The sequence below is a fragment of the Mustela nivalis genome (genome assembly GCF_964662115.1).
Source record: "Mustela nivalis genome assembly, chromosome: 8".
In the NCBI taxonomy this organism is placed as follows: Eukaryota; Metazoa; Chordata; class Mammalia; order Carnivora; family Mustelidae; genus Mustela; species Mustela nivalis.
Genome location: NC_139027.1, coordinates 35,662,163 through 35,675,590, shown reverse-complemented (window position 1 = coordinate 35,675,590; position 13,428 = coordinate 35,662,163). Strand labels below are relative to the sequence as shown.

The 13,428-nt window shown below is 43.2% G+C and overlaps 1 long non-coding RNA gene across 4 annotated transcripts in view; it reads left to right on the top strand.

Moving 5' to 3' along the window:
- LOC309870849 overlaps positions 1-13,428 on the top strand; it is a 225,094-nt gene that overhangs the window by 143,811 nt on the left and 67,855 nt on the right. For all 4 annotated transcript variants that reach the window (XR_014314849.1, XR_014314850.1, XR_014314851.1 and 1 more), the window contains exon 6: positions 10,133-10,247. This is a non-coding gene — a long non-coding RNA (uncharacterized lncRNA). The remainder of the gene's footprint in view (positions 1-10,132; positions 10,248-13,428) is intronic.

Here is a 13,428-nt window from a genome sequence, read left to right as displayed (position 1 = left end):
ACTGTCCCACTTCTACAAATTAAAAAAATATATGTATGCTTCAACACAGATTTTTAAGATAAATTTTTAAGATCATAAAAGCAATTTTAATAGGCTGATTAGTTGTATGTACATGATTTCTCCGGGTCTTTTGAAAATTTGGAGTGAACGGTGCCCATATCAAATATAGCATGTTAATTTACTGGCCTTTTTTTAACCCTGCACTCAGACAATAACCTTTTCATGTGGTGCCAAAAAAACGGTATATGTTTTGAAAAAAGTTTTTTAAAGATAGAGTCAGTGGAAAAAAGGAGATTTCAGAAAAAAACCATAAAATGTACTTGAAAACGTGTCACTTCAAATGTGAACTTTCGATTGCATCTTCGGGATATAAATATTCGATTTTTAAAGTTTTTATTATTTACCACATTATATGAATCACTGTACTGATGTAAGCCTAAAATCATGTAAACTTCATGTAAACTTACAATTATTGCTATATATCTTAATACTTTGTGGATTCATTTTATAGGAGTTCCAAAATCTGGGGAAGAGGTAATCTGTGGCACAAAAAAAGAGTGACATAAATCACATTCAATCTGATCTACTTTTTCCTAAACTGTGTCTTTAAGGTAAAAGATATTCAACAAATTAGATTTCTTTTATTTTTCTCCACTCTCTGGTTACTTAAGATGAAACTAGAGGATTATCTTTATGATAAGGAAAAAGGTATAAAAGGCAGTATTTTTTTTTCTTTTTCTTTTTCTTTCTTTTTTTAAGGAGAGGCAGAGCTCAGTGTTCTGCCTAATGTGTCTTTGGTGGTAAATTTAAAACATTAACTCTAAGCTTTAATACTGTGTTTTCCCATGAATCCCTGGGCCAAAAGCCTCCAATACTGTCAGACAAGGGCCCAAGATGAGAAACAAGTAAAACACAGATATAAGAAGTCTTTGTTAGTGCAGCTGAACAATTATAATTAGGAAAGCTCCATTCCTTCCATGGTAATCTGTTTCTAGATAAATGTCGTTAAAGCCTCTGGGTGCCAAAGGAAAACCTCTGCGTTCAAGACCCCGGGGTCGGGGGTGGGGTGGGAAGAACGCAAAGAAAACCATTTTCTGTGCTACAGACAAGTATTTACATTACTGGTCAAGATTTGGCCCAGGAAAGAAGTGATTACCTGTTTAGGCTCTTGAAAGGAATTCAATATCCTGTTGACTAAATACAGAGCAGGCTCAGAGAAATGTGACGATTGAATAATGCAATTGATCCCTTCCAAGAAGCAGAAAGAGGGGGTAGGTTTAATCATAGGCAGCACCATTGATAATATTTTTTCTGCTTTCTGGAAAATAAACCAGGAAAGAAAATGTGTCTGAAACATTTAGCAAATAGGCTGTCCTGCCTTCTGGTTCTGGATCAAGATGGCATAGGATTACTTTTCCTTACTCCATTTCTCTAAATACAGCTAAATACCCTGAAAAACTATTCAACAGACAATGATAAAAGAACTCTGAAAGCTGGAGGGAAAAAAAGAAAAAAAAAGCCACGGTGGATTGGCAAGAAACCTCAAGACTTGAGAAACAGCTCTTTTAGTTCCCTGGGTTTTCTTTTTATTTGCCACATGCCTTGAACTGCACACAGGAGAGGTTTGCTACCTGGAATCACCAACAGAAAACAAAAACAAAAAACCAAACCCAAGAATAGCCTGCTCTCTCTGGCCAAAGTCCAGGGAAGGGGAACTCTAACGAGGCCCAGTAAGAAGTTCCAGCCCCCACTGCAGTCCTGGACCTTGCACACAATCTAATCTGTAGGGCCTGGGGTGGGCATCAGAAAAGTCCTGGCCCCTGGTCCACAGCTGAGATGTCAGCAGGGGGCCTGACCCACCCACAGCAGCAGCAGTGAAGCCCCTGTCTCCCTGGCCTTTACCCAGTGGCTACAGAGACCCAGGCCCAGCAGCTTCTTCCCCCTTCCCAAGGGTTGCCCAGCAACAGAGTCTCCTAACACAGTAATCACTAAGAAACCAACACAAAGTGATACACTAAAAATAATAATAATAATTAAATCAAAATGGAACTCTAAAAAAATTTGAGCAACCCACAGAAAGACAAGAACAAAGGAACAGAAGAATGAGAAACAGAAGGAACAAACAGAAAACAAATAATACACCAGATGTAACCCTAATAGATCTATAAACACCTCAAGTGTAAATGGTCTCAACACACTGAGAAAGGTAGAGACTGGCAGAGTGGATTACAAAACAGGACCCAACTCTATGTTGTTTACAAGAAACTCACTACAAAGTTAGTGACATGAGAGCAAAAGAAAGGAAAAAGATATACCACGCAAGCAGTGATCAAAAGCATGAATCAATCAGACCAAGTAGATTTCAGAGCTAAGAAAGTTACTACGGGCCAAGAGGATTATTGAGAAAATATAGCTATACTGTGAATCAAAGAACAGTTTCATAATATATGAAACAAAAACGAAGACCACTGAAAGAGAGAATTAAACAAATCTGTAATGGACACTGGGAACATCTCACCCCCTCCCCTTCAGAACTTTTAGGACCATTAAAGGGAAAATTAGCAGGCAGCTAGGGGGCTCAGTTGTTTAAGCCACTGTCTTCAGTTCAGGTCATGATCCCAGAATCCTGGGATCGAGTCCCGCATCGGGCCCCCAGCTCCATGGGGAGTCTGCTTCTCCCTCTGACCTTCTCCCCTCTCTAATTCTCTCTCTTACTCTCTCTCTCTCTCTCTCAAATAAATAAATAAATAAATGAGAGAGAGAGAGAATCAGCAAGAATGCAAAACTCCACACCACCACGAACTGAAAAGATCTAATGGACACTTAAAAAGGAGGCACTGTCAACAACAGCAGAATATTCATCCTTCTAAAGGGACCATGGAACATTCACCCAGGTAGACTGCGTGCATCCTAGATCATAAAATTCAAAAGAATTAAAATCATACAGAGTATATTGTCTGACCACAATGGAACCAAGCTACACATCGAAACGGAAAGTCAACAGGAAAATTTCCCAATGCTTGAAAACGAAGCAATAAACTTCTAAGCAATTCATGGGTCAAAGAGGAGATCACAAAGGAAATTAAAAAAAAATACTGAATGAAAACAAAAATAAGCGTACTAAAATCTGTGAGATGCGGCTAAAACAATGCTGAAAGGGAAATTTATGGCACTAAATGCTTGCCTTAGAAAAGGAGAGATCTCAAATTGCTAATTTAAGTTCCTACATCAAGAATTTTTTTGAAAAAGAACAAAATAAATTCAAAGCAAACAGAAGAAGGACGTAATAGAGAGTAGAAATCAGTGAAATGGCTGGAAAACAACAGAGAAAATAATTGAAATGGAAAGATGGTTCTTCAAAAAAAAATTAATAAAATCAGTAACCTCTAGCTACATTGGCAAAGATAAAAGGAAGACATAAATTTCCAATATCAGAATTGCAGGAGAGACCATAATAAATTCTGTAACCATTATAATGATAATAAAAATACTACAGACAACTTTATGCTCATAAATTCAGCAACTTAGAAGAAATGAGCCAATTCCTCAAAAACCACAAACTACCAAAACTTAGCCAAGATAAAATAGATGATCTACTCAGTTCTTTAACTGCTAAAGAAATTGAATTTGTAATTAAAATGTTCTACAAAAAGAAATCTCTAGGCCCAGATGGTTTCAGTGGAAAATTTTACCATTCAAAGAATAATTAATGTTATTTCTATACAATCTCTTACAGAAAGTAGGAAAGAATAAATCACTTCCCAATTCTCTAGATGAGGCCATCATATCAAAATCAACCAAAGATAGTTCCCTCCCCGCAAAAATCCTAAAGACCAATATGTCCGATGAACTTAGATACCAAAATCATCCATCATATTTAATCAAACCCAATGATGCATAAAGATAGGACACTGTGACCAAAAGCGATTTATGCCAGGAATGTAGGACTGATTCAATATTTGAAAGTCAATTAATATCAGCCACGATACTGATAGGATAACAAAGAAACATGTGGTCATATCAACTGATACAGAAAAATCATTTAACAATTTCAGTATCCATTAATAAAGAAAAAAAACTGTCAGCACACTAGGAATAACAGGGAACTTCTTCAGCCTCATAAAGAACATCTTCTAAATCCTACATCAAACATTGTATTTAATGGTAAAAGACTGAGTGCATCTCCTCTAAGATCTGCAACAAAGCAAAGACGTCGGCTCTTACCACTCACTCAACACACTCAATGATGATGATAATAATAATAATAATAATAATACACAGAATTTGTTGAGCACTCCCTACTGCCAGCATCACAGATGGCTTTTAACCTACAACCTTTTACTTAATTCTTACAACCTTGAATGATTAGACTATGTAGATTGCAAATCAAAGGCCCCAAGAAGTGATTTGCCCGAGAGGCTCAGGGTACAGCTTGTGACAGGCAATGGGGGAACCACGAGTCACCTTCAGCAGTGGCAGCTGGCTCCAAACTAACAAACTGTCTGAGAAATAAGGTGCCCTTTGGTAGGACACCAGGTGGGATGTTAATGAGAGAGTCTTCCCCCCCACCCCCCATTTCCTTGAAGGATCCAACAATTAGGCCGAGGCAAACTACGTGCACAGGTCTAAAAATAACTCTATCACTTCCAATAAGGACTCAGTCAGGGCTGATGTCATTCTTTCAGGTGCCACAAAGGAATGCTTGACTGTGCGTCATGAACTTAAAATAGGAGTAGGGTCAGAGGGCCAGCTGGAGCTCACGGATGCCAAGTGGGCAGTTTCTCAGCTGGTGTTTTCTAATATTTCCTGCTTTCAACAGCAGGTTTCTGCCTCCTTTTTTTTGAGTCGAGGGGGGTGAAAATGTGTGTCTAAAACATTCACTGGCTTTGCTTTCTCTCTTCTCCATGCGTATTCCTTCCACCCATAATTCGCATTCATCTCCACTGGCCGTTCCTGCTTTGTCCTGAAATAGTACAGGAATTAAATGTTACAGAAATTAAATTAAATTAAATGTTACAGAAATTAAAATAGGCAACCCCACCTCTTTCTCCCATCATGGGTGGACCCATGATGTTTTCCTTGAATATTCCTGCCCAGAGTGTCACAGGGAAGCCACGAGTTGGATAAATCCCATGGTCTCAAGGTATGGTACATGTGGGCTGTCCATATATTGGGGTGCTGTACCGAAAGGTGTCTCTTGTGAAGGAGGGCAGAATAGTCTACCATCCTATCGACTCTAAGAGTCTGTAGTTTATTTCCTTTTTATAGCCTGACTACATTGAAGTCAATGGATTATATTCAAGGTGGAATCACCACTGATTCAATCAATGAATTTTTTTTATTCAAAAGTTATCGAAAGGACTTCTGGTCCAGACAAGATAGCAGAAACTCATTTCTCCCTTTTTTCCACCCAGCTAGATACAATGACGAACTCTGGAAATAATGCAAGAGGCCACCAAATGAAAACTCTGAAAGGGGAAAGAGAGAGCAGAACAAGCTAGATAGGGATCCTAGGACTGTAGGAACAACATAGCAGTAGGAACAACACCTGCTTCCAACAGGAGAAGGTGACTAAATCTGGCATTTCCTATTGCCCAACCTGGCACCAGAAGACAGCCAACATAGACTCATCCTTACTTCTTTTTGGTGGGGCTGAGATTCTCCTCTCTCACTGACAGACAGCTGACCTGGAGTGCACAGGTGGTACCAGCAAAGGGGATTACCACATTAACAAGCAGCCTCCCCTGGGAAGAAGCACACTTCCTCTCCATGGACCCAAGATTCCTTTTATGTAGAGGCACCAGGAGAACCAGACTGAGGAATTTCCTCCCACCCCCTCTGGTAGCAGCAGGAAGAGCAAGTAGGAGCCCCAGTAGACTGTAATCATATGACAAAGGCTCTGAAATTAAGTAACCATTGGGCCCACAGTCCACTAAACTAGGCCAGACTCTGCTTGTTAACCTAAATAGGGTGATAGCTGGCTTAAAAAGAAAAGAAAAGCTTTAAGTAGGAGCCAGAGTCTCCTAATACAAAAGGCAAGATGTCCAGATACAATTTTAAAATATGCATCATAGTAAGAACCAGGAAAATGACTTAGATGAGAAAAGACCCTTAGCTGACCCTACCACGGAGATGAACCAAGTAGTAGAAGTATCTGACAAAGACTTCAAAGCAGCTGTCATAAAAATGCTTCAGCAGGGAATTGCAAATTCTCTTGAAACAAACGAGAGGAGAGAAAAATCTCAGCAAAGAAACAGAGGTTATAAAAAAAAGGAACCAAATGGAAGTTATAGAACTGAAAAATACAATAATAGAAATTTTAAAAAAAACTCACAGGAGAGGCTCAGTGGTAGAACAGATATGACAAAAGATAGAATCAATAAAATAGGGGAAAGAACAATAGAAATCACCCAATCTGCAGAGCACAGAGACAAAAGACTGAAAAAATTCTCTACTGTGAATAATGACTTTGATTTGTTACTAATTTGCAAATCAAATTTGCACACTGCAGAGCGGCTGTTTAATCCACTTAAGAGAATGAATAATTCTTAAAAGTGACAAATAATTAGAAAATTTTAAATGACACCATTTACTATAGCACCCAAAATGCAGGGAATCCTTGGGGCACAGAGGATGCGTAAAGCTGTGAAAATACAGTATATGATATTACAATGGTGAATACATATCATTATACATTTGTAGAAACCCACAGAATACACATTACCAAGAGTGAACAGTAACATAGACCATGGACTTTGTGTGATAAGATGGGCCAATGCAGGTTCATGAAATGTAACAAATGTATCATTCTGGTGGGGGATGTGGATTATGGGAAAGGATACGCATGGACGGGGAGGGAGTGTATAGGAAATCTCTACCTTCCTCTCAGTTTTGCTATGAACCTAAAACTGCTCTAAAAATCAGTTTTAAAAAATACAGAGGAGGGGTGCCTCGGTGGCTCAGTGGATTAAAGCCTCTGCCTTCAGCTCAGGTCATGATCTCAGGGTCCTGGGATCGAGCCCCACATTGGGCTCTCTGCTAGGCGAGGAGCCTGCTTCCCTTCCTCTCTCTCTGCCTGCCTCTCTGCCTACTTGTGATCTCTGTCAAATCAATCAATCAATCAATCAATCTTTTAAAAAAAAAAAAAACCAGAGGCACCTGCATGGCTCAGTACTTTGAGCATCTGACTCCAGCTTTTGGCTCCAATCGTGATCTCTGGATTGTGAAATTGAGCCCCCCACTGGACTCCACACCCCCACTTGAGTTTCTCTCCCTCTGCTCCACCCCCATTCGTGTGCACACACATGCTCTCCCTCTTTCTCTCTCTCAAACAAATAAATCTTAAAAAAAAAAAAATAAGTAAATAAATGTAAAAAGCAAAATGACAAAACTTCTGAAAGGTAACACCAGAGAATAATCTCCTGATTTGGAACATGAAGAATCTTCTGAAATATAGTATACAAAAAGCACTAAGCCCAAAGGAAAAGATCAATAAATTGGACATCATTAAAAACAAGAACTTCTGTTCATCAAAAGACACCATTGAGAAAGTGAAAATGCAAGCCACAGGGTGAGGAAAGATATTCATGTATCTTAAACTTGATTTTTAAAAATTGTATCCAGAAAATAAAAATTTCTGTGAGTCAAGGCACCTGGGTGGCTCAGTTGTTAAGTGCCTACCTTCTGTTCTGGTCATGATCCTAGGGTCCTGGGATCGAGCCCCGCATTGGGCTACCTGCTCTGCAGGGAGCCTGTTTCTCCCTCTCACTCCCCATGCTTTTATTCCCTCTCTCACTGTGTCTCAAATAAATAAATAAAATCTTTTAAAATTTTTTTCCATAAATCATTAATAATCCAGTAGGAAAAAAATGAGCAGAAGACTTGTACAGGCATTTCACAAAAGAGGCTATACAATTTGGGACATGAAAAATTGGACATGCTCAGTAAATATGAGCAGGAAAGTACAAAGCACAGGGTGACATGGCTACACACCCACCAGAGTGGCTGGAAACAAGTGGTCCAAAAATGCTAAGCACTGGAGAGGATTTGGGGCAACTGTAACTGCCGCCCACTGACTTGTAGGGGTCTAAACTGGTAGGATCACTTTCAAAAATTGTTTGGCAGGATTTACGACACCTGAGCGATGTCTCTCCTGCGACTCAGAGATTCTATGCCTTGGTACACATCCAGCTGAAACATGTACGTATGTGTACCGAAGACATGTACAAAATTGCTCGGAACGATCCAGTTACGTAGTCAAAGACTGAAAATGTGAAAATTAATCAAAGGTAACCACACTAAAATGGACTTGGGAGACCAAAAGGGGGAGGCTTCATGCCCTACCACTCTTGGCCAACTGTAGACCCAACACAGAGAGACATACCTTGCAAGGGGATACCTCTTCAGCTACTACTTTACCATCTTCCCCAGGCAACACCCAGCCTGTGGGAACTGTTGTAACTCAGCCAGTGAAAACCTCTATGCTTTGAACCCCGAGCTTACCCCAGTGGATCTTTCGTTTATAACAGACCTACCCACTTCCCCCCTTCCCTGGGTAAAAGAGCATTCCTCTCCTTCCATCTCCAGACTTGCCTGTTTTTGCCATAAATCTATTTTGCTTGTCCCAAATTGCAGTTCTGTGCTATTCCTGAATAAGCCCTTTTTTTTTTTTTTTACTAGTCAAATAACTGGCAGTTTTATTTTTAAGGTTACTAGAAACAACCCAAATTTCCATCAGCAGAGGAGTGGGTAAATCTATGTGGTGTCCTTAGCAATGAAATTGAACAATGTAACATAGCACGAAGAAACACAGGACTGACATCTTCACGTTCGTTCACTGAAGAAAGCCAGACAGCCAAGAGGGCACATGGAATGATTCTTTTTACATGAAACTCAAGAACAAACAAAGATGATCAGTGGGGACAGAAGTCAAGATGGTAGTTATTTGGGGGATGTGACTGGAAAGAGGCTCAAGGGGGCTGTTGGGGTGCTGGTAATGTCCTGGTTCTTTCTTTTTTCATTGTCATGTCTTTTTTTTGCTATTGATGTGTAATTCACATACAGTGTTATATTAGTTTCAGGTGTACAATATAATGATCCAACAATGTTCTTTTCTTTAATCTGGTCATGATTTCATAGATTTGAATCCTTTGTGAATATTCGTCAAGCTCTTATACGTATCGTTTGGGCACTCCTGTCTATGTGTGTTTTCCTTCAGTGGAGAGTTCACTTAAAAAACCTGAGGGGTTCCCGGGTGGCTCAGTGGGTTAAGCCTCTGCCTTCGGCTCAGGTCATGATCCCGGGGTCCTAGGATCTAACCCCACATCGGGCTCTCTGCTCAGCGGGGAGCCTGCTTCCCTTCCAATCTCTCTGCCTGCCTCTCTGCCTACTTGTGATCTCTCTCTGTCAAATAAATAAAAATCTTAAAAAAAAAAAAATCTGAGTTTTCAAAGGTCAAAAAAGCTACAAAGTCTTCATTGCCTCACCAAAAGTATTTGCTATGATGTCCAAAACTTTAGAAACCAAGATGCTGTTTTCTCGCTCTGAGCCAATAAATAAACTAATAGAAAAGTCAGTGGCTTCACCAATGACTTATTTGTAGATCATCTACACTGAGTGTCCTAGTATCTTCCGTCCAGAGACAAGCCAAACTTCCTGCCTGCTCACCTGTCAGCTTCTTTGAGCCCAGAGAGTTTGGTTACCTCTGACTCTGGTCCTCCCAGCGGCTCACCTGACGCCATGACCAGGAGCAGGTCAGGCTGGGCCATGGTCGGCCCACCAAGTCAGTGTAGAACTCAATGGTGACCCATTTTGTTTATCCCATGCTGAAGTCCCCTGACATATATAATTGGGAACAGAATTCTTTGGGAATTTCCTCTCTAAAACCATCTAGAGAAATCCTGTTGAGATACTAAAGATACAAGGGGCCTTTGCTGAAATACTTGGCTAAAATCTGCTGAATGATAGGGCCATGAAACACAAAAGGACTGGTTTCTTTCCTTCTGGGATGCTTAGGGCTTTCTAGTACCCTACTCCCATCAACCAACAGGGTGAGAGGTGTTGGTATAAACAGCTGGTCATTTTTTTTTTACAAACCATCTTGGTGCAGCCTGTCATCTTCTCTCTCCAATAGGTAGCTGAAGTTACGTTAGAGCAAGTGGGCCTTCGAGAACAGCTCACAGAACCCCCTGGTTTGCCAAAGACTATGCCAAGGCTGGGGAAGGGAAAAGGGATTTGCAAGTTGAATGGTAAGAACATGGGTCTCCTGGGACACCCGTCAGTGACCCCCTAATGGGGATTTAAAAACAAAGCAAGTTCTTGTTGAGCCAAAATTAGCTGTCACCTTCTTCCCTTGGTTCCTTTTCTTTGGTTTCTACCATCAAACTCAGGTTCCAAAAGTCACTCTAGAAGGGGCCAGGAGCTGTCTATGCCTTCTGCTAGGAGCAAATGGTGTCCAGGTGTCCTCATCTGGGGTTAGCTGGAGGAGAGAGGCCCTGTGTGGAATGGCAAGCCCAGAAAAACACCTTCCTGAGAGGGCTTGCAGAGGGACATAGTGAAGAGTAAAATTCTTGGCCTCTGGAATTACACCTCATGCGTTCAAATCCCACCTCCACCTCTTAACCTCTCCGCACTTCCGTTTCGCTACCTGGGAAGCAGAAATGATGGCAGTATCCACTTTGTCAGGTTGCTGTGAACAACGAATAGTGTGTGTAGTGCTCGGAACATGCCGGGAGGCAGAGGGATCGCCTGTGGGGACGCTGAATGGGCACCGATAAGGCAAGGGGCCGTACTTCCGGTGTCTTTGGTGAATAAAAGAGGTAGAGACAACTCTCGGTCATGGAGGTAGAGCCTGTCTACGGCCCAGGCTAACCACAGTACCACCTGGCCTCAGTGAAACCCTTGCCTCTTAGTTGGACCAACTGGTTGGGGCCAGTGATCCCATGATGTGGCACCAGGGACAGCAAAGGGAGTATGTGATCAGTGGAGCCCTGGTTGCGACTGGGAGACATGCCAGAGGTAAACCAGAGTCACCTCCCTGACTGGTAGGTCTCTCTTGTGGAATGGGTAACGGCAGCCTGAGGCATTCTGAGAGCTGGAAAAACCTTCCTCTTGGAAAACGTTCCCTCCTGGGATCCGTCAGTTGATGCTCACATGTCCACTCTTAGAGAGCTATTCCTTTGGCTTAATATATGGTCCTCTGTCAAAAGCCAGAGCCCTTACTGGCAAATGAGAGGCTAGCTTCAAGTCCTAACTCTGAGTTGCATGCAGGTTAAATTTTAAAGGAGGTAGGGGAGAAAAAGGTTTAAGGATGCCCCACGTCTGCAAGGAAAAAACAATGACAACATCATTTACAGAGACTCCCTGTCTTCTGAGCTGCTCCAATTCCAGATGGGCTGTGCTCAGGGGGTTCGTCACACTTTTTATACAAAGCCTCCTTTTCTGGGTCTCCTGAGAAGCTCTGAACGACCCTATGAATGGGTCGTTTTACAGATGAGGAAACAGAGGGCCACTCTCTGGCTGCGGTGACTGATAGCAGAGCAGCCAATGCTAGGAGCTGGGGGGCTCCTGGGCCCAGGTGCCTCTTGTCTCACCTCTGCCTCATGTCATCAGCACAGGCCTGGAGGGAGGGGAGGGGCTACGGATGACAAGGTCTCCGTGAGTGTGACAAGGGTCTGCCCACCAAGAGATCTAGGACAGGACACACTGCATTCAGGTTGGTAATGTTAAGTACAGTTAGTTAGCAGCTGACCCCCATGTTAACTCTGAGGGAGCTCCAGCCTTAGGACCTCATTTTTGCTTCTCTCTCTGCCTGGAGTACTCAGCCAGGGACCATGTTCCTCTGATCCCTTAGGTCTCTGCAGACACCCTACAGACAGGCCTCCTTTTTATTTTTCTCAAAATTTATTTATTTATTTTGGAGAGATAGCATGCAGCAGGGAAGGGCAGAGGGAGACAGGGAGAGAACCTGAAGCGGACTTCTAGGTCAGCACAGATCCCTACTTGGAGCTTGATCACACGACCCCAAGAACATGACCTGAGCCAAAATCAAGAGTCGGCTGTTTGGGGGGCCTGGGTGGCTCAGATGATTGAGGGTCTGCCTTTGGTTAGGGTCATGATCCCAGGGTCATGACATCAACCCCCGCATTGGGCTCCCTGCTCAGCGGGAAGCCAGCTTCTCCCTCTCCTGCTGCTTGTGTTCCCTCTCTTGCTGTGTCTCTCTCTGTCAAATAAATAAATAAAATCTTTCAAAAAAAAAAAAAAAAGGAGTCGGATGTGTAACCGAGGGCCCCGCCCGGGTGCCCCTCAGACAGCCCCTTGCACACACAATCGCTCTGCCTTGCACCCTGCCTGATCTGCATCAGTGCTTGCGACGGTTGCTTCTCGGCGGTCTGTCCCCCATCGCTAGCATGCCAGTTTGTTCTTTGTCTCGATGTCACAGCAGCCTAGTGGCTGAAGCAGCGCGGGCTTGGGCAGGTGTTCAGTAGGTAACCGATGAATGAACAGGTGGATGATAAAGGAAATAGACCCACCCCCCACGCCCACCCCATCACACCCAACACCGTGCACATGGCTGCGAGCCAGCCAAGTAATCCTAATAAAGCAGAGTGCCTGGTTTCCCTCTAAGGCTGCAGGGGCCCTTCTCTAGAAGCTCCAGTGGAGACCGTGCATTACGCACAGGATAAAGACGTGGCAAGCAAACTCATTCATGTGGGTGAGAGGCTGAGCTGAGGATCATGGTATGCTTTCAATGGCTTTAATGAAAGTGATATTTCAGGGGTCTGGTTTGCTTTCATCTGCTACATTTCTGTGTTTGCTTCTAGGGTTTAGCATGATTTTTTTAAACAGGAGAGTAAAGGTAGGACAAGCAGTTTCTAGAAAACGCATAAAGCCAGCACCCAGGGCAATAGCTGATGCTGGGCACCATTCCCCAAACCCTGTCTCGTGTGATCTCATTTCATCCCTGCGGCAGCCAGTGTTTTCAGATCGGAACACTGAGGCCTCAGCCAGCTGGCATTCCGGCCTCGCAGTCTCCCCTCCTTTCCAGTCGTTGGGGTAGCTCAGCGTGGGCCGTGGACACCCCTGGGTGTCTTTGGGTAGGGTGCCAAGTCCCTTCATTTTGCTCTTTTTTAGGATGGGAGGGTCATCCTGCAAAATGGGGAGGGGGGGTGGGTGTTGGCTGTCATCCTAGGAAAGCCGGCCTCATTTCCAGCAACAGGGTGATAGCCCCAGCCCAGCTCCGAGTTAGCACGGTCAGCAAATCAGGTGCAGGTGAGGCCCGGCGCGAACCTCCCCGGTTCGCCACCTTCCCTCCCCCTCCAATGCTTACCCTGGCTCCTTTCCCTGCGGCCGGCCAGAGGGCTTTTGGGAGACGTCCGGGGAGGGCGTTGAAGACCCCATGCCTGACAGGGCAGGTACTCAGAAACTGCA